This window comes from Mytilus galloprovincialis, chromosome 14 (genome assembly GCF_965363235.1).
Source record: "Mytilus galloprovincialis chromosome 14, xbMytGall1.hap1.1, whole genome shotgun sequence".
NCBI classification, from domain to species: domain Eukaryota; kingdom Metazoa; phylum Mollusca; class Bivalvia; order Mytilida; family Mytilidae; genus Mytilus; species Mytilus galloprovincialis.
In genome coordinates this window covers 18,986,437-19,009,313 of record NC_134851.1, presented here as the reverse complement: position 1 = coordinate 19,009,313, position 22,877 = coordinate 18,986,437, and the positions used below count along the sequence as shown (strand labels likewise).

Genomic DNA, 22,877 nt, shown 5'->3' with positions numbered 1-22,877 from the left:
CGTAAAATTTACGAAGAGAGGATTTCAACTTCACCAATTGGAACTCTTGATTTAATAGCTTTCTTGTGAGAAACAATCCTGTATCAAGAAAAGCACGGGAATATGGTATCAATTGTAATTGTATACTTAAACCAAATCCATGTGTTCGTATATAGTAGATGTTTTTGTGTCCTGTTAAATTGTTATACGATGATGACTGATGTACCCATATTTCGACTATTTTATTAATTGTGACTGTTTATTTAACGCATCATGTAAATGTAGCGGAATTTGATGAGACTGTTATTAAAGTGAGAGGGTTAGCGCTATAGAACCAGGTTTATTCCACCATTTTCTACATTTGAAAATGCCTGTGCCAAGTCAGGAATGTGGCAGTTCTTGTCCATTCGTTTTTGATGCGTTTTGTTTTTTGATTTTGCCATGTGATTATGGACTTTCGAAATTGATTTTCCTCTGAGTTCGGTATTTTTGTGATTTTACTTTTTACAAGTTGAGATAAAAAAATCGAACGAAAAAGCGTTTGCGTCAAACTTATGTAAGAGATTTCGCTGCACACAAAATGCATTTTTTCGAAAGATAGAGTGGTTATGATGTGTATAATTGTATATTGGGATTTATAACAGGAATACATCAAATGCTGTAGTTTTATTTCTGAACCTGAACTAGTGGTGTTACATCATACAAGGTCTATCCATAATACTTTTGCAAAGACTTCTACTCAGGCAAATGCTCGGGCCGTCTTAAACTTGCAATGAAGTGAAAGTTTGTTTTCCTTCATGTTGAAGGCTTCACTGTGACTTTAAGCCGAAGAACTGTTTCATTGCTTTTTGCGCCTTTTGCTTCACATGTATGTAATGATACAGTGAAATTGACGGAAATTCCTAATCCTTTGTTTTTATATTTTAACTTCCATGATAACCACCATGTCGTTAAAAGAGGCAGCAGTATAAGTAAGAAGTTTGTTTAACTAAAAAGTAGCAAAAGAAAAATTAAACAAAAACAATATGTACAGATACCATATAAAATGGGAAATGGAAACGAGGACTACGTTTATGAATCAAAAACCCGACCCAGGGGCAGAACACAGCCCAAGGCAACCGATGTGTCTTCAACACAGCGAGTCCATCCCATACTTGTAGGCGGGCATAAATTGGCTCATAAACACAAATATATTTTAGTTCATTATCTGCCTATTTGTATTTCACCATGTAAAATCATCATCTACATGATCTTATTCTGTACAAAGGTTTCGTAGAAAATGAACAAAGTGTTTTATTTTTTTCCATGTCGGCTTTTCCTGACCCTCTAGAATTTAGAACTGTACATTGTTTCAAACACAGGCGACATGGCTGTAAGATACTCCTTTAATACACACTATTTCTATCTTCATATACGAATGCGGCATTTGATTCATTTTAACAACAGATATTCCAACGCAATAAATATTTAACTGTAAAGCAAGATATTTTGTCTGGAGTAATCGCTGATTGTGTTGCAACACTATATTGTAAAATGACTCCTTTTTTTTGTATCAGTATTTTTACGGATGATTAATGCATTGCAGTAGTCTTTGATAGTTCGAAATTATGTTAACTTGAAAAAAGAACATGCTAAGCGAAAAAAAAAAAAAAAAAAAGACTTTGACATTTTGTACCCTCAACGTTTTAAAGTTTTCTTAAACGACAATTTTCACAATCGACAAAATTGATATTTTTTTTTATGATACAAAAGAATGAATTATTATTTGTATAACCATTCTCGACAAAGCTTAATCTCTTTTTTTGCCTTTTTTACAGATACTCCGAGATTAAAAGAGGCGAAAAATATACTCTTGTTCAGATATAATTTCTGTCACACTTTTGTCATAATGGCTAATCAGCTCAAGATGGCGACCGTAAAATGTCTTGAGTGATGACCTTGATTTGATTGATTCAAAGCCCTGTCTTAGCAACTTTTGAGAAAGCTGTATTCCTCGTTCAACAAAATCAACGTACTTTGAGCTAGCTCTAGAGCAACGTATCAAGTAAGACACATATTCTTCATATTCTGGTACCGCTGGGATGTTGCTACACAGAAATGGAAAGTGGACTATAGATAAATTAAAGTCATCGCGTTTGTCATAAATTGTGGTATTCAACCTTCCATTAGCGGTTGTTTCGAGAAAAAGGTCTAAATATGAAGCAGAGTCATTTGTGTCGGTAGTATCTTTAATTTAAAGTTCACTTGGATATATTAAGTGTAAGTGATCACTAAAGCTTATATAATTTTGAGACAGTACATAATTAATATACCGAAAGGTGAAGTTAAAAACGGGGCTAATTTCTTTTATCCTTTCTTTACAGGCCTTTGGATAAAGTCTGATTTATAAGAATATAAAAACAAATCTGCAAGTAGAGAAGCGCAATTGGTACCCATTGGGATTTCAATAGTCTGTTGGAAGACCAAGCCTTCAAATGCAACATATATGTTTTCAATTAAAAATGCCAGCAAGGCAGTGATATTCTCGTTGGTATATTTTCTCCTTCACTCTGTATGATTTTTCACAAAGTGAGCTGAATTTCAGCCCAAAACTAGATATTTAAAACATCTAGTGCCCTTTTTGTTAAAGAAACATAAGCTGGCGAGTTATTTCAGTCGAGCCTTAAGTTTAGTATGTGGAATAGTGGTATAAAGAGTTGAAAAATCAAAGGTTGTTATTTTGGTTCACACAGAAAAGTAGATTGCACAACTAGTAGCTACCATGACTCATTCATCCCCGCCGGTATAGTCCTTCGGAACTTTTGCCACAGACTATGGCCACATCTGACTCTCTTGCCTCCTTCAAAGAGAGAATCAGCACGTACAGCTTCTTTATAAGGACCAACTTGTTTTATCCTGCTTTGAACCCGTCTCACACGACTTCGATTTTATCTGTTCATATTCAAATTGTGCCATAATGCTCCAGAGGAGATCATCACAGTATATAAAGATCACCAGGTTTGAATAGCTTAAATAGCTCCGGAGCACCTGAGATCACCCCTAGTTTTTGGTGGGGTTCGTGTTGTTTATTCTTCAGTTTTCTTTGTTGTGTCATGTGTACTATTTTTTTTCTGTTTGTCTTTTTTCGCCATGGCGTTGTCAGTTTGTTTTAGATTTATGAGTTTGACTGTCCCTTTGGTATCTTTCTTCTCTCTCTTAAAAAAGAAGTTAAAATATGTTGTTGTTATAAAACTGTAGAAGATCAATGTTATTCATATCTATTTCAGTGGAGTTCGTGTTGTTTCTTATTTATTATTTATAACTGTTGATGTAAATGTCCTTTGGTTTTTGCGAGTCTTTGTTTACTCCTTGGTTTTGATTGTTATTGTCTATGCAATTTGTTTTTAATTGTATCCGTTAAATCAATATTTTATAAATTTCCTTTTTAAACGATTTTAGATTATCGCATACATTTAGTCAACCATATAAGTCAAGCTGATATATTTGTATTAGAAACATTACGTTTACCAAACTGGTTATGAACTGACATCATGGTGTGTGTGCCATATATACATATACTACAGGTAGGTGAATGACCTAAACGCTGATTTCCACGCTTAGCATGTTTCTCTTTTGTCATAAAAATTCATAATATCTCATAAAATTAATAGATTTAGCTGACAAAGTCCTTATATATCAATAAGGTAACTATATTTGTAAGTGGAAAATCGTTTTAATATTAATTAGGCTTAAATTAAAACTTTCCCCTCTCTGTGATTAAAGTAAGATAACTCTGGTCAATTTTCCTAACATTCAATCATTATGGGGAAATGATATAGTTCTATTTTCATCGATATTCTTTTTCAGAAAAGTTCTAATTGTTTTGGGTAGGTCCCAATCACAATTTAACACTCTAGAATTCGGCATCAGTTAGAAGCTTCTGGAATAAAGTGGTGGCTATGGTGTACTGTTTGTGTTTGTGCGTATGTGTGTTTGTGTTAGGCCTTATTACACTGCTTTAGTGTATTTGTCTTAAGGGATGGACACAAGCAGATAAGTTACATCAGCTTTCTCATTCATTTGGGTTCTGGTATTATGATATACACCATATCAATCTAAGAAACAAATGCCTTAACTAGTAGAAGGACGAATGCTGTTGGACATTTTTTTATGCATACCACAACTTGAAACAGTGTATTCTTTACAGCACAATTAATGTTTCTCACCGGCATATTGTACCTCAAATTAATAGTAGGAAAAAAGTGGTATCTATGATACTGCGTGATGATGTTTCAGATTCATCGATCATACCATTCTGTTAGCAAAATAGTATATTTATAAACGTATTTGCAAAGAATAAAATTTTCGTAACATTATTCTCACCAGCTACGAATAAATGCTTCGCTGTGTGGTGTGATTCCATATGAATCAACACGTGTACGTCCGGTTTCAATTTACTTTCAAAACACCTACCATCGATAATTTTAGTTATATAAAAAATATCTATTTATATTTTGTAGTATCACAAATAATTACAAATAAATAAACAGAACTCCTACCTTTTTCCTTTAAGTTGATCTTCCGTGACAGTTCCAAATATATCAAACATTTTTTGGCGGGGTAGTTTTAATAGACACAGTGTAATAGAGAAAAATAAAAAATAGCAAGAAGTATGTTAAACAACATTATATTTATTAATAACATGAATAAGACAGCAACCTCTTATGCGGACAAATTGAAACAACTTAAGAATGACTTTACGGCTTGATTTTTTCATTTTTGTTTAGTGGTAACGTGTTCCAATGCGGGAGATATCCCATTTGGTATCATGTGACCTATAAAGAGTATACATCCTTATGTAAATGCGCATTAGTTCTCTTTCATGTAGTTTTTTAAATGTTCACCAACCTCTTTGATATCAATTTCATATTGTTTAGGTTCATTAGGCACGCTCGACCCAAATCCTCTTGAATAACCATGTATCACTTTAGTTTCCTGATGCCGTATGAACTGAGGACTAACTTTTACGGCCTTGTTAAATATCTTATCGATATCTTTCCACCGTTTGAAGCTAATTTTACTTTGTGTAGTTTGAGATATTTCTGCAAATTTTGGACTTTTTGTCAAGCTGTTAAACTTTTTCCGGGAAGCAACTGCAATGGATTCTTTTAAATAGTCAGATAATTTGTACATTTCCGCTTCAAGAATATCTAATATGATTTGCTCTGAAGTGATGGAATCTGATTTGGAAAACACACCATCAACCAGAAAATCTTCAATTCTTTTCTTTAAATCATCAGTTTGATATTCATCAGCTAAAGGCAACATATGATGAACATTGTCTTCTGGAAAAAATCAATTGGTTTTCAAAGATTACATTCAAAAAAAATGTTTAGTTTAGATGAATTTGAGTTTTTATCTTTAAAAAAATGAATTACCTTCAGTGATATATGGGACACAACTCACTTACACTGCAACCGACACAGAGTTATAAACAACAAATATTTTGAAAGTAAAAACCTTAATATAGTAACAATAACAAGAGTTGCTGGATGAAATATCCAAACGTATAGAGACTAATGAGTTCTACTTCAATATTCAATTATGAATAAACAGAATAAGATGAATTACATACTTATGTATGATGGTTGTACCAATGAGACCCATTGAATTATGATTGATTGATTGGTTGTTTAATTAATTGCTGCTTATTTAACGTTCACTGAAAAGAATTTCGTTTATTTTTAGGACGATGTTGGTTTAAAAATCCGACAAGAGTAATTTGGGGTGTAGGTTCTGCTAAGGAGAGTGGTGCTAAATGCAAAATATCGCCATCTGACATGTTAAATATACAGAAAGCCATTTTGAGATCGTCCATTATCATAAATTTAAAATCACGAAAGTTATCAAAACATGTAATGAATAAATTATCCAGAATTCTTCCCAATTGATAGTATTGTCATTCCCAAAAAATACCGCCTTACCGGAGCCGCAGATTGGCATTTTCTATATTATGAAAATGCAAAAAAATAATTGTAAAAAATCTGTTAAAAACAAAACGATAAAAAATTTATGGAAATCTGAGATACATGTACTTAATGTACGTGATTGTTATTGTCTATATCTAAATATGACGACCAGATGTTCTAATTACAGGTCAATTGATGTATTTACCTGATAATTCATCATCGAATCCTGGAGTCAGATAACGTAAAAAAAGAACAAAATGGCTGAGTTTTTTCCCTGGTAAAGGTACCTCTTCCTTCGATCCTTCAAGGAATGAAGAACTAAACATGGCCTTAAACACAGGAGACACCGCTATAAGAAGTTCCTTTTGAACAAAGATCTTTGTGTTACCAAAAACCAATCCAACATTCTGTTGAGTGAAAGGTGACGCCAAATCTTGTTCATTGCTTGTTAACTTTTCTAAAGGGTCTTCTTCTTTTACCGCATCTTCATTTTCTATTTCATCATTACTATTTAAGTCATCCGAAACAGCTGATCTCGGTGACTTTTCTTCTTCTCGTGTTCTCAATGAATCTGTGATTGAGTGTTTCATCCGGTGACGTAGCTCCATGTCTGAGCTACTGGTGTTGTTGAGTCTGATGATTACACAAATATGTGTTTAACTGGAAATAAACATGTTCAACATTTGAGTTTTTAGGACGTTGGTAGATATAAAACAAGACGATACACTGTAGGTGTATATCAATAAACATGTTATATATATGCACTATTTGCCCTAAAACGTATATTATATTTTTGAGACAAATTCGACATCTTTATATACATCAAAGCTGTCTTCTGTGATATGTTCATATTACCTTCTAATCTATTCATTTCTAGTAATACGATTGGTTGAAAGCAACAGCGTGAACATTGTTTATACATCATGTGGGTTAGGTAGGCATGGCATAGTTAATTAACCAGGAAAATTCATAATATCTGAAAACAATCTTAATAAAAGATATTCAGAAATATATTTATTATATTGACGATGATCAAATATTTTTTTTGATTGCTGGTTCATCCTAAGAGGAAATGTGAAAACTAAAATAATAAAACTTTTTAAAATCTCTTTTTATCTTTTTAAATTATACTGTTTGTTCTGAAATGAACTATATAAAAACCTCAATCAATTCTTTATATTTTTTATGTTAGCGGGATCCCAACCATCCCCTTACCTATTACGAGACAAAAATAACAACGCAATGTGGATAGTGCTCCAAAGGATAATTGTCAAAGGCTGCTTCGTTTACTCTATCCGATGTATTTGGGGAAAGACACAGACATGTGAACAACAGATAAACTATAAAGAAAATGAAGACATCACTCGACGTATACGAAAAACCACACTGTTATCAATCAATCCAATCTACCTTGTTGGTGATGTTTGGCTAACAACTTTGGAAAATATTAATGAAGCTGACAAATTACTCGCTTCAACATCATTTACTGATTATATGATTGACAAAGGCTTTGGTTAAGGATACTTCTTTTAATGGAACAAATACTTGACAAAAGAAAATACATCACCAACTCCCTGGAAGATTGGAACAACAAAATTAAGAACATTTGTCCATCCCAACATATAGGATGTATATACCACCGATTAACTCTTGAAGACTCCGGCACTACAAGAATGGTCTGCTAACAAAAATAGACGACGATACAAAGTTGAAGTCACCAGCCTCCATCTGATGATGCATCATCCCAACTTCTTCATTCTCTGAACTGAATGACTTTGTGAAATATTGTTGTAAATTGTGACTTAGTGACATCGTGAACAAAAGTCATTATCACCTGTTTTCACCATTGTGCTTTATTTTATTTTATCATGCAATCCATGTGTACATTTTATTTATGAATTGAATGCTTCGTTTTGTTACTTCATTGGGGTGTAAAAGCGTTGCCCGAAGTACAGCTTGTTTAGCGCAGTAGCGCTCCATTATCAAAATGTGCGAACGGTCAACGCGTTTACAATCTTATGGAGTTACAAAAAGAAGCATTCAATAATTATAATAACATTCTTTAGCTAGGGTCATAAAAAACGATTTTAATCAATTTGAGGTCCTTGGTCCAAAAAAAAAGAAGAAAATTAGGTCAAGTTCAAAGGTCAAGGTCATTTTCTAATTTTTGAATTTGGCTTATTTTCACTTATTCCCCAAAACCGTATAAGATATCAACAAATTGCTTTTTCTTAATTGTTAGTTGCGATATGTTGTAACACGTAAATTTTGATTGCAAGGGTATGTTGAATGTAAAAGGGAGTGTTCCCCCCTCTTGTGTTTAGAAATATGCGTAAGGTTATATAACTCATTTACCAAATATAATTAAGACCTATGGTCTTTTGATTTGAGGTCCTCGGTTTATGACCTTGAAATTGATCTCAAGGTCATAGCTTAATTTGACCTTCTAGATTTTGACCTTTGCCTTTACCTCATATGTATACATGATAAAGCCATGAGACTTTTGGCAAAAAGTATCAAACCATTTAACCTTGAAAATAACAACCGGAAGTGACCTATTTTTTTTAACTTTATTAATATTAAAGTATATAGAACCAGATATTTTTGGAATCAGTGTCAAGTAAATATTCAAATAATATCGTAACATTTTTCAAACCGGAAGTAACAAATTATCTCCCTTATTTAAAAAATATTGTATAGAAACCATATATTTTTTGGAATCAGCGTACACTTAGCTATGATTTGACATTTTAAACTTACTTTTACAACTTTCATATTAAAATACATTGTTTTTGGTGAAAATGTATACATTTTCAACTGATTTACCATAGACATTATGTGTAAGTAAAGGTAACAGTAGTATACCGCTGTTCAAAACTCGTAAATCTATGGACATAAAATAAAATTGGGGTAACAAACTAAAACTGAGGGAAACGCCATAAATATAAGAGGAGAACAACGACACAACATTAAAATGTAACACACACAGAAACGGACTAAGCATTAGACAAAATCCGATGAAAGTGATATTCAAAAAGGGATAGCAATCTTAAAACTTATCCGAAAGGTTCCAAATTTAATGTGTGTCGTTTTCATATCTAAAGCATTGATTTGAGACGAAAATAAAAAACATTTTTTTTGAATTTTTTGAGATATAAAAAAAACAGTTTTTTTCCCAAAAATTTGAAAAAACAATATTTCAACCCATTAGTTACAACATGAATATAATTGAATTATACGAAAGCCGAGAAGGCTCATCTATAATTCAGAATTCAGCATTCAAAATTCGGCATTCAGAATTCAGAATTCGGAATTCAGAATTGGGAAATAATTTTTATCAAATGTTATAACATACATATTGTAATAATTGATATATGTTTTAGTTGTGATGATTATAGGATAACACATAAAACAATCGCAGTGTATATAATCATTACTGATTAATCATGAACTTCACACCTCGAATATTGAAATTCCTGCTCAAAAATAATTTTCGCATCGAATTTTTCCTATTTAGTAAGACTTTTATATTCTAATAAGAACAATTAACTTGTAAATGCGCAAATAGTTGTGAATGTCAACACCAACATTCAATTTCGATACAATTGTCGAGACATTTACATGTTTTACCTGAAAGAAATCTAATACAGGGCAAAAGTAATAGTTCCCAATCATAAATCTCCCTGTGATTACTCATTCCTTGAAACTTTTTGGGTAATTAACGAGTATGAAAAATTTGTTTTTGTGTACGGTGTACAGCAATTTAACTATGCACCGTACAGAAGGATTTTTGTGATCAGCTAAACACCGTACACAACGCTTCTTTTCGGAATGCAATATCGAACAACAACATATGCATGAAAGATTTCAATGCCAATTATAGATACAACTATACTTATTACACACGCACAGTGGCCTTCTATCAGAAAAAGAGTTCAAGTGTTATGAATATAGAATTATATCGGATGAGACGAGTGACAACTTCTTTGACAAGTATTTGCACATGTTTTAGTAATCGTTCTTGTTTTGGGAAAATAATGAGACATCGCTTATCATTAACCTACGAACAAATCATTTCTTAAAACAACAATTATGTTTAGATTGAGGTACACATTGAAAGTATGTGAACAAAACACAGATTTTCGTTACCGTGTGAGGTCAAAATCGATCACGCCCGCTTGGTTAGTATCCGGTGTACTGATGATACACGGTGTATACATGATCATACAGTAAATATAAAATTAAATATTTGTGAATAACTCCTTTCCCTTAAAAGATCCCTCCCCTTTTTCCTTGACTTCTGATGTCAAATATCTTGTTTTCATTTCTTTTTTTTTAATTCTTTTTATCAATTCAAAGAGAAAGACGTATACATCAGTACATAAACAATGGTTGACAACTTGTCATATAAACAACGGATAGATCTATTTAAATAACGATTTAAATTTTCGCGGCATAGTAACATTTCCATTTTAAGACTATTCAGATATGCGCATGTGCATTTGTTTTTGTTGCCAAAGTTTGCGCTAACGAGGCCACCAGTTTTTTCTGCAGAGTTTTTATCAATATCTTTCCTGTATACAGCTTTTACATTTTTATCGTAAGTATTTATATTATTTATTGTGATTACGTTATCGTATTTTAGAAATGTGAGCATATCATGTTGTTATGAAAACTGTACTGAAAAGTTGAAATTTTACGCGTGAAAAAGGGGGATGTTTAGGATAATCTAATGATTGACCTTAGGAACAGGACAGGATCAGGATAGCATGTTACCATTCCCAAGATATCTTGCAACGTCTCATGAATTTTTTTCATCAGAAGTCAGAAGCTATATATGACTCACCAAGTTGGACCTTTAATATTTTACTGTCAAAATTGAAGTAGAGTTTTGACAAGGTAATCAAACATAAAGGGTAAATGAGGGTGGTAAAAGTTATTTGCATTTATGGCCTTTTTATTTCATATGTTTTTGCTTTTTATTTCTCGTATTTGGTTCGATATGCATTATTTTTGTTTCCTTTTATTTATTTTCCGTGTTTTGTGTGGGTACTCTTAATTTCTCGTGCTAGTCCCAACATTCAAGTTAAAAAAAAAGTAAACCATGACTTAATTCGAAGTCAGTTGGGAGATTGTTTTAAATTATGTGTTCCCAGGATATAAATTGCGATCAAGTTATGAATATTTTTTTCCCATATTCGGATGCAACATGGGAAGGGAAAAGGTGACCGCAGGGTCTTTGTGTCCATTATCATGACTGTGTGATCTCCAATAACGACTGAGTAATTACTTCTAGTACTTTTTTACTTTATATTCACGATTTAATTTTTCGTGCTTCCTTTACCCCAATTTTTATTGTCATTGCAGCGTTTTTTTTAATTTTTATTTCACGTGTTAAGAACCTCCCTTTACCATCCTCGAATATGTCAATTAGACAGATATCCATGTCGCAGCACAAGTAATACAGAAAAAGACATAAGTGGATAAACCTTCAATTTGTTCAAATTAAAATGTAGTATTTAGGATTTTCTTGCAGATTATAGCTTCTAGTCTATCTAAAAGGAAATGTAGTTGAGACTTCAAAGGACAACTGTTATTTACTTTAGTTTTCACTGGTTCTTATGCTTTTGATTTATACTTTAAAGTAATATCAATTATCATTATGAAGTTATTAATAGTTCAATGTGTTGAACAAAATTAAACTTGCCAATGTTACAACTTTTGATTTTGTAGATGTCCTCATGAAGACCTAGATGGAATCACGGAACAGCAATTCAAGTGTCTGACAAAACAATAAACTTTCTAAAATTGGCTCCAAAAAGACCAGGTGTGAGAAAAAAGAAGTTGAAGTTTCACTATTAATAAATAAATTTATTTTAATTTTATCGTATTAAATATTTCTCTCTAATCAGTGGTTGGACATTAGAATACATGGGTTAGGAAGTGTCCAAACAGCAAACTTTGTTTTATATTTTGATCAATCAGATATTTCAAATAGACATTGAGCAATATTTGTGTATTAAGGGTTGTGCGCTTTCGAAATCAATATTTCTCTTGGATGATAATTTGTGTTGTTATAAGCATATCGTAAAATGTTAAAAAAATCTTGGTGGTTAAATTATTATTTGTAGAAAGTCCCTCAACACACATCTTTGGGTCACCATACAGTCTTCAACAATGAGCTAAAGCCCACACCATGTCAAATATAAATACAATGACTTTAAAGTTAATCAATTTTGTTTTGAGATTATTTTAAAACTTGGGTCTAATGGAGCAGTTATTGGATCAGGTTTCCTGAGGCAGAATATTGATATGGCATTTTGCATGTTGAGCACCTTGAGAAGACAATAGCTTGAATATTGCTACAGTATAAAATTAAGGACTGCAAGACACAGAAAATACAGGATGAATGAAACATATTAGTTTAGGTGGAAACACAGTTGAACACAACCACTAACCAATTTTGATTCTGTGTTGAATACTAGTATTGTATTCACCCTGAATTCAATCTGAATTCAAATTAAGCTATTTGTTGAAACAATGTTGAAGCAACCATTAATCTATATAGATTCAATGTTGAACATGAACGTTGATTCAACATAGGATTTCAACGTTGATACAAATTTGCAAAATCTAATAATAATTCAACATTGATTCAACATAGAAAATAAACATTGATTCAATGTTAAATCAATGTGTGTGTCTACTGGGAAGTTTCTGAGGATAAGAATTTTGTAAAAGATACCAAAAGTGTACAAAAGATTTAAAAAAAAATACTTCAAAGGGCAATAATCCTTATGGGGTTAATTAATAAGAATGTGTATCTCCAAGGAACTGAGACAAATATCCAGCAAATATCCAACATGAGGCGAATAATGGGAATAAAAACGGACAAATACAAATAATATGGAGAATGGAGTTGGTCATTTTAGAGAAACTTAACCCATAAAGTTATGGCAGATGCATTGTCGGTAAAATTAGCTGTCGGAATAATGAGCTGTCGGAATAATTGGATGTCGGAATAATAGTTGTAGGACTAACGCGACGTCACATTGCCGGCTCCTATCAGGCAAAATATAATGCAAGGTTGCACGGATGTTTTAAAGTTAAAAAAAAAATCGTTTTTGAGTTATATTGTCCGAAGTGTGGACGACGGACAAACGGACAACGATTATACAAAAATACCGTAATAGTTTTTTTTAAACGCACATATACAAATATTTGATCCTTTAAAATCTAATTTCTTCAATTTCTTCAGCTATTTCAATTTCAACTACTGAAATCTATCATCGTTTTTGTGGAATCTAAATTTTACATTTATGAAGATATTTTTAAGAAATTCTGATACCTATACAAATCGTTTGACCGTGCCCTGGTCACTGTACCGGATAACGCGCACGGATGAGTAACGGATAGCATCTCAATTTGTTACTTTAAGCAATTTGTTCGTGTCCGTTCATATCCGTTAAACTCCGTTACTCATCTGGTGTACCCCTTAAGTATATGTTGACGGCCGGTGGAGTCCGTCCTGTCAGGTGGACAATTGTTCAAAACATGGGCATGTTCAAAACAAAATTATTTATTGCAAAACTTGGCCAACTTTTTCTCTATGTCTGTTTTTTATAAAGTTAAATACAGTCAAGTCAAAATTCAAGATACGTGATGTGGAAAATGAAAATTATCATCGCATGTGTTACTGTATGTCAATCAACTGTTACAAATAAACATTTCCCGCGCGTGCCTCCCCACACACTCTTCATTAACTGCAGTATCATAAATTAAAGTACTAGAACAAATAATAATGGTTATATTTAAAAAGATATTAACTATTTATTATCAATTATGAGTTCCAAAAAATAAGACATCTGTATATACAAGTCTGAGCAATAAATTAAATGTATAATTTGTTTTTCTTTTTACTTTTCTACAGACAATCATTTATATATATAGAATGATATGTTCAAAGACTGTAATATCTATAATATGTGTTCTGTATTATTTTTGTGAGGGTCACAAGGTAGATTAGTGAATGCTAATTGAGTCACATTCTTTAAATACAGTAATTATTATTATACGAGCTAACTTTAAACTGCGACCGACTTCAAATTAAATACGAGATTAAGATAAAGATAAGGAATACACAGGTTATTTACTTGTCAGATTATAGTATTAGAACCTTGAGAATTTGCTGGCTTAAGATAAACATACATAATGAGTTTAATAGTTCTGTAATTGATAGTCTATGATGATCGGTCATTGCTTTCCGTTTGTATAGCGAGTGTAAATTAAAACGCAACAACAAATAGAACATTATTTTGTCTAAAGATTGAAACAATTTATCTCCCATGAAATATATCAGTAGCTATGTAAATAACAGGACTTTATAAAAAATAATTGTTCAGGGAAGAATATATTATACCATGGAAGTAATATTTAAACATCCATGATTATACTAAAACAAACTAAATGGTCTCGTTGTTAGCATGCTTGTCGGAGTACAGAATGTCGTAAGTTCGAACCTTTGTCCGCTAGATCAATCAAAAGACTTTGAAATTGGTATCCGGCTCAACATATCGGACAAACACAAAGCAGAGTTTATTCATCATTTATTCACATGTTCACATCAGGAATATGCATATAGTTTATTTGCTTCTGTACGTTAAGCAGAATTCATTCACTCACTCGTTAAACTACTATGATCGATCCAAATGAATTGAGAAACATGTGCAATACCCCAGGTTATTATTTTTTTGTTGCTTTTATTATAGATAATGGAGTAATTGTAATAAAAGGTTCAAACTTGTTGTGTTGCGTTTTTGTATGTACTCAGTATTGTGTAAGTTTGCTTTCACCACACTTAAAATCGCAGGAAATTGATATCGCCTTTCTCAGCAAGATATGTACACGTTCTTATCGCGTCAGTGGAAAGGGGATTGCAAATAAGTATAGGATATAACATATCTCTGAACTTTTTTTCACAATCAAACATCTTTCTGAGAAAACGTTTCACGGAACTAGTAAATTCCCTTTAGAAACATGCGTTTATACAAGGGCAAATGACAAACAAGAGGCTCTCAAGAGCCTGAATCGCTCACCTGAATTTTTTTGGTTTAATCTCTCATCAATGATTATTTTTGCTTTTCAATTTATTTAAATGTTCTTTGAATCGTCCTATTTTCTTCAAAAGCAAAAAAAAATCATTTTCTCCTATGTTCTATTTTAGCCATAGGAGCTATGTTTCTTGACATGCAAGGAAATGAAATATAAAATTTATACTAGATACTCTGAAACTCTGAAACTCATTTAGCCTAAGTTTGGCTGAAATTGATACAGCAGTTTCAAAAGAGAAGATTTTTTAAAGTAAGTCAACATGATGAACAAATTGTGAAAAAAGTCTTTAAAGGGCAATAACTCCTAAAGAGGTCAATTGACAATTTTGGTCAAATTGACTTATTTGTAGATCTTACTTTGCTGATCATTTTTGCTGTTTACAGTTTATCTTTATCTATAATAATATTCAAGATAATGACCAAATACTGCAAAATTTCCTTAAATTTAACAATTAAGTGGCAGCAACCCAACAATGGTTTGTTTGATTCATCTGAAAATTTCAGGGCTGATAGATCTTGACCTAATGAACATTTTTACCCTTGTCAGATTTGCTCTAAATGCTTTCGTTTTTGAGATATAAGACAAAAACTGCATTTGACCCCTATGTTCTATTTTAAGTAACGGCGGCCATGTTTTTTGACGGATCATAAATCAAAGCACACACTTTGTGCAGGATAATCTAAGGAACAATCATGCTCAGTTTTAACCAAATCCATTCAGTAGTTTCAGAGAAGAAGATTTTTTAAAGTTAGCAAATATGATGAACAAATTGTGAAAAATTGTCATTAAAGGACAATAACCCCTTAAGGGGTCAATTGACAATTTTGGTCATTTAACTTATTTATAGATCTTACTTTGCTGATCTTTTTTGCTGTTTACAGTTTATCTTTATCTATAATAATATTCAAGATAATGACCAAAAACTGCAAAATTTCCTTAAAATTACCAATTAAGTGGCAGCAACCCAACAATGGTTTGTTTGATTCATCTGAAAATTTCAGGGCTGATAGATCTTGACCTAATGAACATTTTTACCCCTGTCAGATTTGCTCTAAATGCTTTCGTTTTTGAGATATAAGCCAAAAACTGCATTTGACCCCTATGTTCTATTTTAAGTAATGGCGGCCATGTTTTTTGACGGATCAAAAATCGAAGCGCACATTTTGTGCAGGATATACTAAGGAACAATCATGTTAAGTTTCATTCAAATCCATTCAGTAGTTTCAGAGGAGAAGATGTTTGAAAAATTGTTAACGACGACAGACGACGACGACGACGTCGACGACGACGGACGCCAAGTGATGAGAAAAGCTCACATGGCCTTTTAGGCCAGGTGAGCTAAAAAGGGAATGTAGATAGACTCATAGGCATGTAATATAGTGTTGAGAGAGAGCAAGCCCAAAGCTAGAAAAGTGCTAGAATCCGCGTCACCTATTTGTCGCCTTGCTTTACCCTCTTAATTAATCCCTTCCAAATTATAGATATAAACTATATGGAGGTCCGTGTCAAAATACGGATAATTTTAAAGAATACTTTTTTTACAAAGTTTTGCCAGAGAAATTATATATGTTTCATGATCGAAAGCTTTTACTACCTAAGTTTTATGTAATTCTATATTTAATTTTAACGCTAATCGGATTTTCGCTTTTTGTTCGAAATAAGATATTTTCGGGGTTTGATGAACATGCATGTTTTTAGAGAGTAAATAAAGACAAGGAATATAAACAGCGTAGTGGTGTATGTTGGGATGGTGGTAAGAGTGGATGTTAAAACCATAGGATTACAGGGGTCGATTTCAAACCAGTAAACTCACAAAGATGAAATGAAAGCAAACCCTCCTATACAGATTATGCCATGGACAAATAAATAGAATTTCTTTATATAAGAAGGAGTAGATGATATAAAGACAGGTATTACATTTTCACAATGAAAACAAATAGTAATTATTACAATTATAATAACTAAGTGTATAACATTATAAAACGAATATTTCCGAATTCTGAATCTGAATTCCGAATTCTGAATTCTGAATGCTGAATTCCGAATGTTGAATTCTGAATTATAGGTGAGCCTTCTCGGCTTTCGTAGAATTAGCATATTGAATATTTTTAAACAAATTTGAAATTTTATTTAGTACTTAGAAAATTGTGTGTCGATTTTTTATTCAACTTTCCGCAAACCTAATTTGCACCCTATGATCGTTTACACAGAATTTAGATACTTTCCGACAAGTTTCGATTTTCATTATCACATGTGCAAACATTGCAAATGAAAACTTTTTAAAATAGTGTATCTCATTTTATTTTCAATTGAAAATACTTTTTGATAAATTTTATTTCAAAGTCGTGTATCGTTTCTTTTGTTGACTAGTATATTTTATTGTACGAGTTATCTCCAACACTGTTTTTCTAGTGTACAAATCTCCTTCGTAACCGTTAAAGATTACGACAAATTTATTTCACCAATTTGCTCGTTTTATCGGTAATTCGTATATTTAACCTTTGATTTTAGTGGCTTATATTTTCGATTATCAACGTACTGACTGTATCACTGAAAACATTGTGTGACGTCATAATTACCGATAAACAGAATAATATGTAGTTTTGTTTTTGATACTGACTATATCATGTGGAATATCTCAACTCGCCCTAACGGGCTCGTCTAGATATTCCATATGATATAGTCAGTATCAAAAACGAAACTTACCTATTATTTTATATTATATTTTCAGGATCATAAAAATAATTTTGACTGAAGCAGTCCAGAGACAATATATGGGAGTTATTTCCCCTTTTGTATTTTTAAGAAAAAACATTAGTTGTTGCTTGTAAACCATAAGTGATAAAACCTTAGGGTCTTTTGATTTGAGATCCTTGGTTTAAAAAAAAAAGGATCAAGGTCAAAGGTCAATGTCATTTCTAAATTTAGATTTTAGCTTATTTTCGCCACTTTTCATGCACATTTTTTTGCTTAATTGTTAGTTGCGACATGTCGTAACACATACATATTGGTTTAAACATGTTAAAGGATTCGCTAACATAAAATAAGAGTTTTCTCCCCTGTTTGTTTAAAAATATGCATATTATGATATAACTCATGAACAAAATATTATTATGATCAAGGGTCTTTTGATTTGAGGTCCTTGGTTAATAAAATTGAAATTGAGCTCAAGGTCATAGGTTAAATTGACGTTCTAGATTTTGACCTTTGCTTTTACCTCATATGTATACATGATAAAGCCATGTGACTTTTTACATTTAGTTGCAAGTCATATGACCATAAAAAAGGAACCGGAAGTAACCCTGTGTAAACCGGAAGTAACTATGTTTTGTACTTTTTGAATGTAAAAGTATATAGAACCATATATTTTTGGAATCAGTGTCATTAAAACAGTTAAATAATACCGGAAGTAACAAATTTTCTCCTTCATTTAAAAAATATTGTATAAAAACCATGAATGTTTTAAATCAGCGTACTATTAGCTATCATTTGACCCTGTTAATGACATTTTAAACCGAATTTTAACTATTTTCATATCAAAATACTTTTTTTGTGGAAAGACCTTCAATTTTTCTCTGAACAATTTGTTTTTAATTGTTAAATGAAATGTTGGCAAACTAGGATTTATAAATATTGACGGTCTATAAAAAGATCTGGCTGAATTATGACGTTTGAAAGTTAATTACTAGAAACATGATTATTTGATCAAGTTGTTATTGGCATAGCACGTACTTTCAGTAACGGTTTGTACTCTCCGATCTGAACTTTGTGTAATAAGCATGTTGGGTTATATTTGTTATCGTTGTACGTTGCGTAATACTTCTTATATAAAGTGTGTTCATATGTTGTGCTATTTATTCCACTGTCACAGGATTAGACGCCCGCAGACATGTTTCACCTCGCCATATTTTGCCATCACACCCCCCCCCCCCCCCCCCCATCCATACCCTCATGTAATTAATAAGTCAATTTAATCTTATTGATTACTTGTTTTTGAAAAATTAATTACAAATTATTTCGACAAACATGGAACAAGCGGCCAACGACTAAAGCCTTACTGGGCAAATTCATAATATAGCAAAAAAAGAAGTAAAGAATACATAGTTCAATTAACAGACAAACGCATATATTTACTTCAATACACAACTTACCATCGAAAATATTTAAGATAATTAGCAATTCTTGCATAAATGCTTACCTTTAAAACTATGTCGAAAAAATGATTCCACAACAGAAAGTATTTGTCCTTAGATACAGTATTTTGTTGACACTAACAACACACAAAGAAGTAAAATTTATAAGTAATGAATAGCTACACATTTAAATGTCGTTTTGAATACCCTGACATTTTTTGTCATATATGTGTATCGTTTGTTACGAATGACGTAATCATATGCAGTCTACAAAATAGTTCATTGTCTGCTTTTTTACACGGTCTTAGGTTTACATAATGTAAAGCGAGATAACCTTTCTTGTCTCATTTATTCTAAATTAAAGGATAAACTACAAGGTATTTATTTTCTGTCCAAAACGGCTATACCTGTTCACGTCCATTATTAACGACCTGACCTAGTCCTCATTAAGGCTTCCATTTTTCGCAGCAGAACTATAAGAGGAAAGAGGGACAACCAAACTCATAGATTGAAAATAAACTGACAACGCCATGCTAAAAAAGAAAAAGATAAACAGACAAAATTTATATTAAAACACAAGACACAACATGGAAAACTAAAGACTAAGCAACACGAACCCCACAAAAAACGTGGGGTGATTTCAGATGCTCCGGAAGGCTATGCAGATCCTACTCTGCATATGGCGCCCATCGTGTCGCTCATGTTATTACAAACCCAGAAATTAGTAAAAATCGGTAGGTGACATCCAAGATATAGGTTTTTGTTCTGCTTTTTTATTATATAAAAAAGATATTGACAACTGATTATTGAATGCTGATGAATGAACAAACAATTGATGTAATAACCTATATATAGTTACACAATAAAATATGATAAATTCCGAGACCGGCTAAATTTGACGTTGTATCAAATTCAACTCCTCGAAAATGCCTATGGTTTTCGGACAAATAACAAAATAATATGTTTTGGTTTTTAAATAACCAAAATAATCTGTAAAGTAAAATAAAAATTGTTCTAAAAGACCTGAGCTTGCTGTATTTTATTTGTTCTGGTACCTTTTCCAACTTGTATTGGAACAGAAAACTATATGAAGCACAAAAAGGAATGCCAACAAGTTACTAAATATGTCACACGAAAACGAAAAGGGTTAAGTTGATTGAATTATTTCCCCCTTGCGATTATCATTATTGAGTATTCAAAATCTTTCATTCATATCATTTGAAACCTTTCACAGAATATATTGGATCGCATCTACAATAACCAGGTCAGTAATCAATCTATATGGAACGCCATAGCTGTCTTATGTGTCTTTTTTATTGCTTTTCTATTATAAGATGGTGGTTTTCTATTATAAGATGGTGGTTTTCTATTACAAGATGGTGGTTTTCTATTATAAGAAGGTGGTTTTCTATTATAAGATGGTGCTTTTTTATTATAAGATGGTGCTTTTCTATTATAAGATGGTGCTTTTCTATTATAAGATGGTGGTTTTCTATTATAAGATGGTGTTTTTCTATTATAAGATGGTGTTTTTCTATTATAAGATGGTGGTTTTCTATTATACGAAGGTGCTTTTCTATTATAAGGTGATTTTTTATTATAAGGTGCTTTTCTATTATAAAATGCTTATTTATTATAAGATGCTTTTCTATTATAAGGTGCTTTTTTATTATAAGGTGCTTTTCTATTATAAGGTGCTTTTTTATTATAAGGTGCTTTTTTATTATGTGATGGTGGTTCCGTGATTAACCGGGAGTGTGGGGAAGCACTAATGACAGGACGATTGCCCGGATAGTGACAGGACGGTTGACCGGACGAGATATAAATAGTCATAACTTTTTTGTTATTCGGTATATTGGTTAAATATTTGTAGACCTTAAAGATATAAAAATGTATTTTATGAAAATCAAACAAAATAAGTGAAAAAAAATATTTTTGAGCAAATAAAGTTGGCCGGACGGTATTCACACTCGCCGATATACGCTAAACAGATATTCAACCCCTCGACAACAAGTGTTGATATCTCTTTTCTTTTACAATATTTGTCCATGAAATTCAGGAATCTGTGAGAATTATGAATATTGGATACGACAATATAAACTTTATAGTTAACAAAAAAGTTTGTCTCCAAAAAAAGTTGACCGGACGGTGTTCACATTCGACGATGTACGCGTTAATCATATTGAACTGATAAAAAAAGTGTGAATATCTTATTTGTTTTACAATATTTTTACACGAAACTAAGAAATCTACGAGATCAATAAATACTTGATATGAAAATATCAACTTTATACAGTATATAGTAAATAAAAATGTTTTTTCTTAATAAAAGTTGACCGGACGGAATTCACATTCGCCGATTTATATGCTTTAAATATATTAATGATCGACACAAATGTCAATATCTCTTTTATTTTACCATATTTGTCCATGATATTAAGGAATATTTTAAATTTATAAATACGTTATACGAAAATATAAACTTTATATATAAAAATTTGCTTTTTCTTAAAATAAATTGACTGGACGGAATTCATTTGCCGATATATGCTTTAAATATATTGAATTGATCGACACATGTTAAATATCTCTCCATGAAATTAAGGAATCTGTGAGATTAATAAATTATATATATTATACAAAAATATATACTTTATAATAAAAACTTTGAGCCCAAAATATTGACTTGAGTAAGTTCACCAGCACACTAGATTTGATTGATTGTTGGTTGCTTTACGCCGCATTAGCACAAAAAGGCTATATCGCGGCGATTACACTGGAAGACTAGTCACTAGAAGACCTGATATATAAAATATTTATAACATGTATTTAATTAGATTACTATCTTATTTTGACACCTGTCGTAATCACCAATCAAGCAAATAATCATGTCATTTAAGTTTTCACACCTGAGACATCAAATACATGTAATTGCATTAACTTATATAATCAGATGGCAATCAGAATCCAATCAAAGATTACAGTGAATTGAACTTGTTATTAAAGAATACAAAACTGGCTCTCTCTCTCTTTTTAAAGATAAAACTAGATAGCTGACAATGGATTAAATTAAAGTGAGACCACCAATCTGCCGGTATCAAATCATTTGAAAAAACAACAACAATGTATTGCAATATGACCTTTAACATCGAAGGAGTAAACTTGCATTCAGTCGTGTTCAGACCCTTTACAATAGAAAATAAAGGACGGGCATCGAATTCAAAGTTACTTTTGTATAATACTGCACTGTCACTAACTAGGCTGTCACTATATTTAAATTTAAAAGTGAGGCAAAATATATTCACCATTCGATGAGGGGTCTTGCACTCGTTCAAGACCCCCAGAAACCTTGAAAAAAATACGCAAAATCGTGCATCCCGAGAGTTTCTCGGACTATTAGGAGACACATTATTTGAGTGTCCTTTCCCTTGGAACCTCAGTCTCCGAAAACACTAAAACACCAACCAGGTTAAAGACATCAGCCAAGTTGAAAACACCAGCCAAGTTAAAAATACCTCAGTCAAAACAGAAGGTTGTATCAACACCGAAATCTACTAAGATTGAGGTATCTACATCTACATCATACTTCTTAACTTCAATATGTTGAAGATTACAAGAAGGCACATGCTAGGGAAACATATTAAAACTAACATATTCACAATAATTTCAAGAAAAAACATTTTTTTTTTTTTTTTTTTTGTATATA

The 22,877-nt window shown here is 31.9% G+C and overlaps 2 long non-coding RNA genes across 2 annotated transcripts; one reads left to right on the top strand and one right to left on the bottom strand.

Annotated features, from left to right (window-relative positions):
* Positions 1 to 4,633: 4,633 nt before the first annotated feature.
* LOC143058966 (uncharacterized) lies at positions 4,634 to 19,384 on the bottom strand. The gene is made up of 3 exons (XR_012973310.1): positions 19,237 to 19,384; positions 6,133 to 6,587; positions 4,634 to 5,303 (listed from the first exon to the last, which is right to left on the bottom strand). It is a non-coding gene; the product is annotated as an uncharacterized LOC143058966 (long non-coding RNA).
* On the top strand, positions 10,442 to 11,812 carry LOC143059565 (uncharacterized). The gene is made up of 2 exons (XR_012973516.1): positions 10,442 to 10,527; positions 11,661 to 11,812. It is a non-coding gene; the product is annotated as an uncharacterized LOC143059565 (long non-coding RNA).
* Positions 19,385 to 22,877: the final 3,493 nt, after the last annotated feature.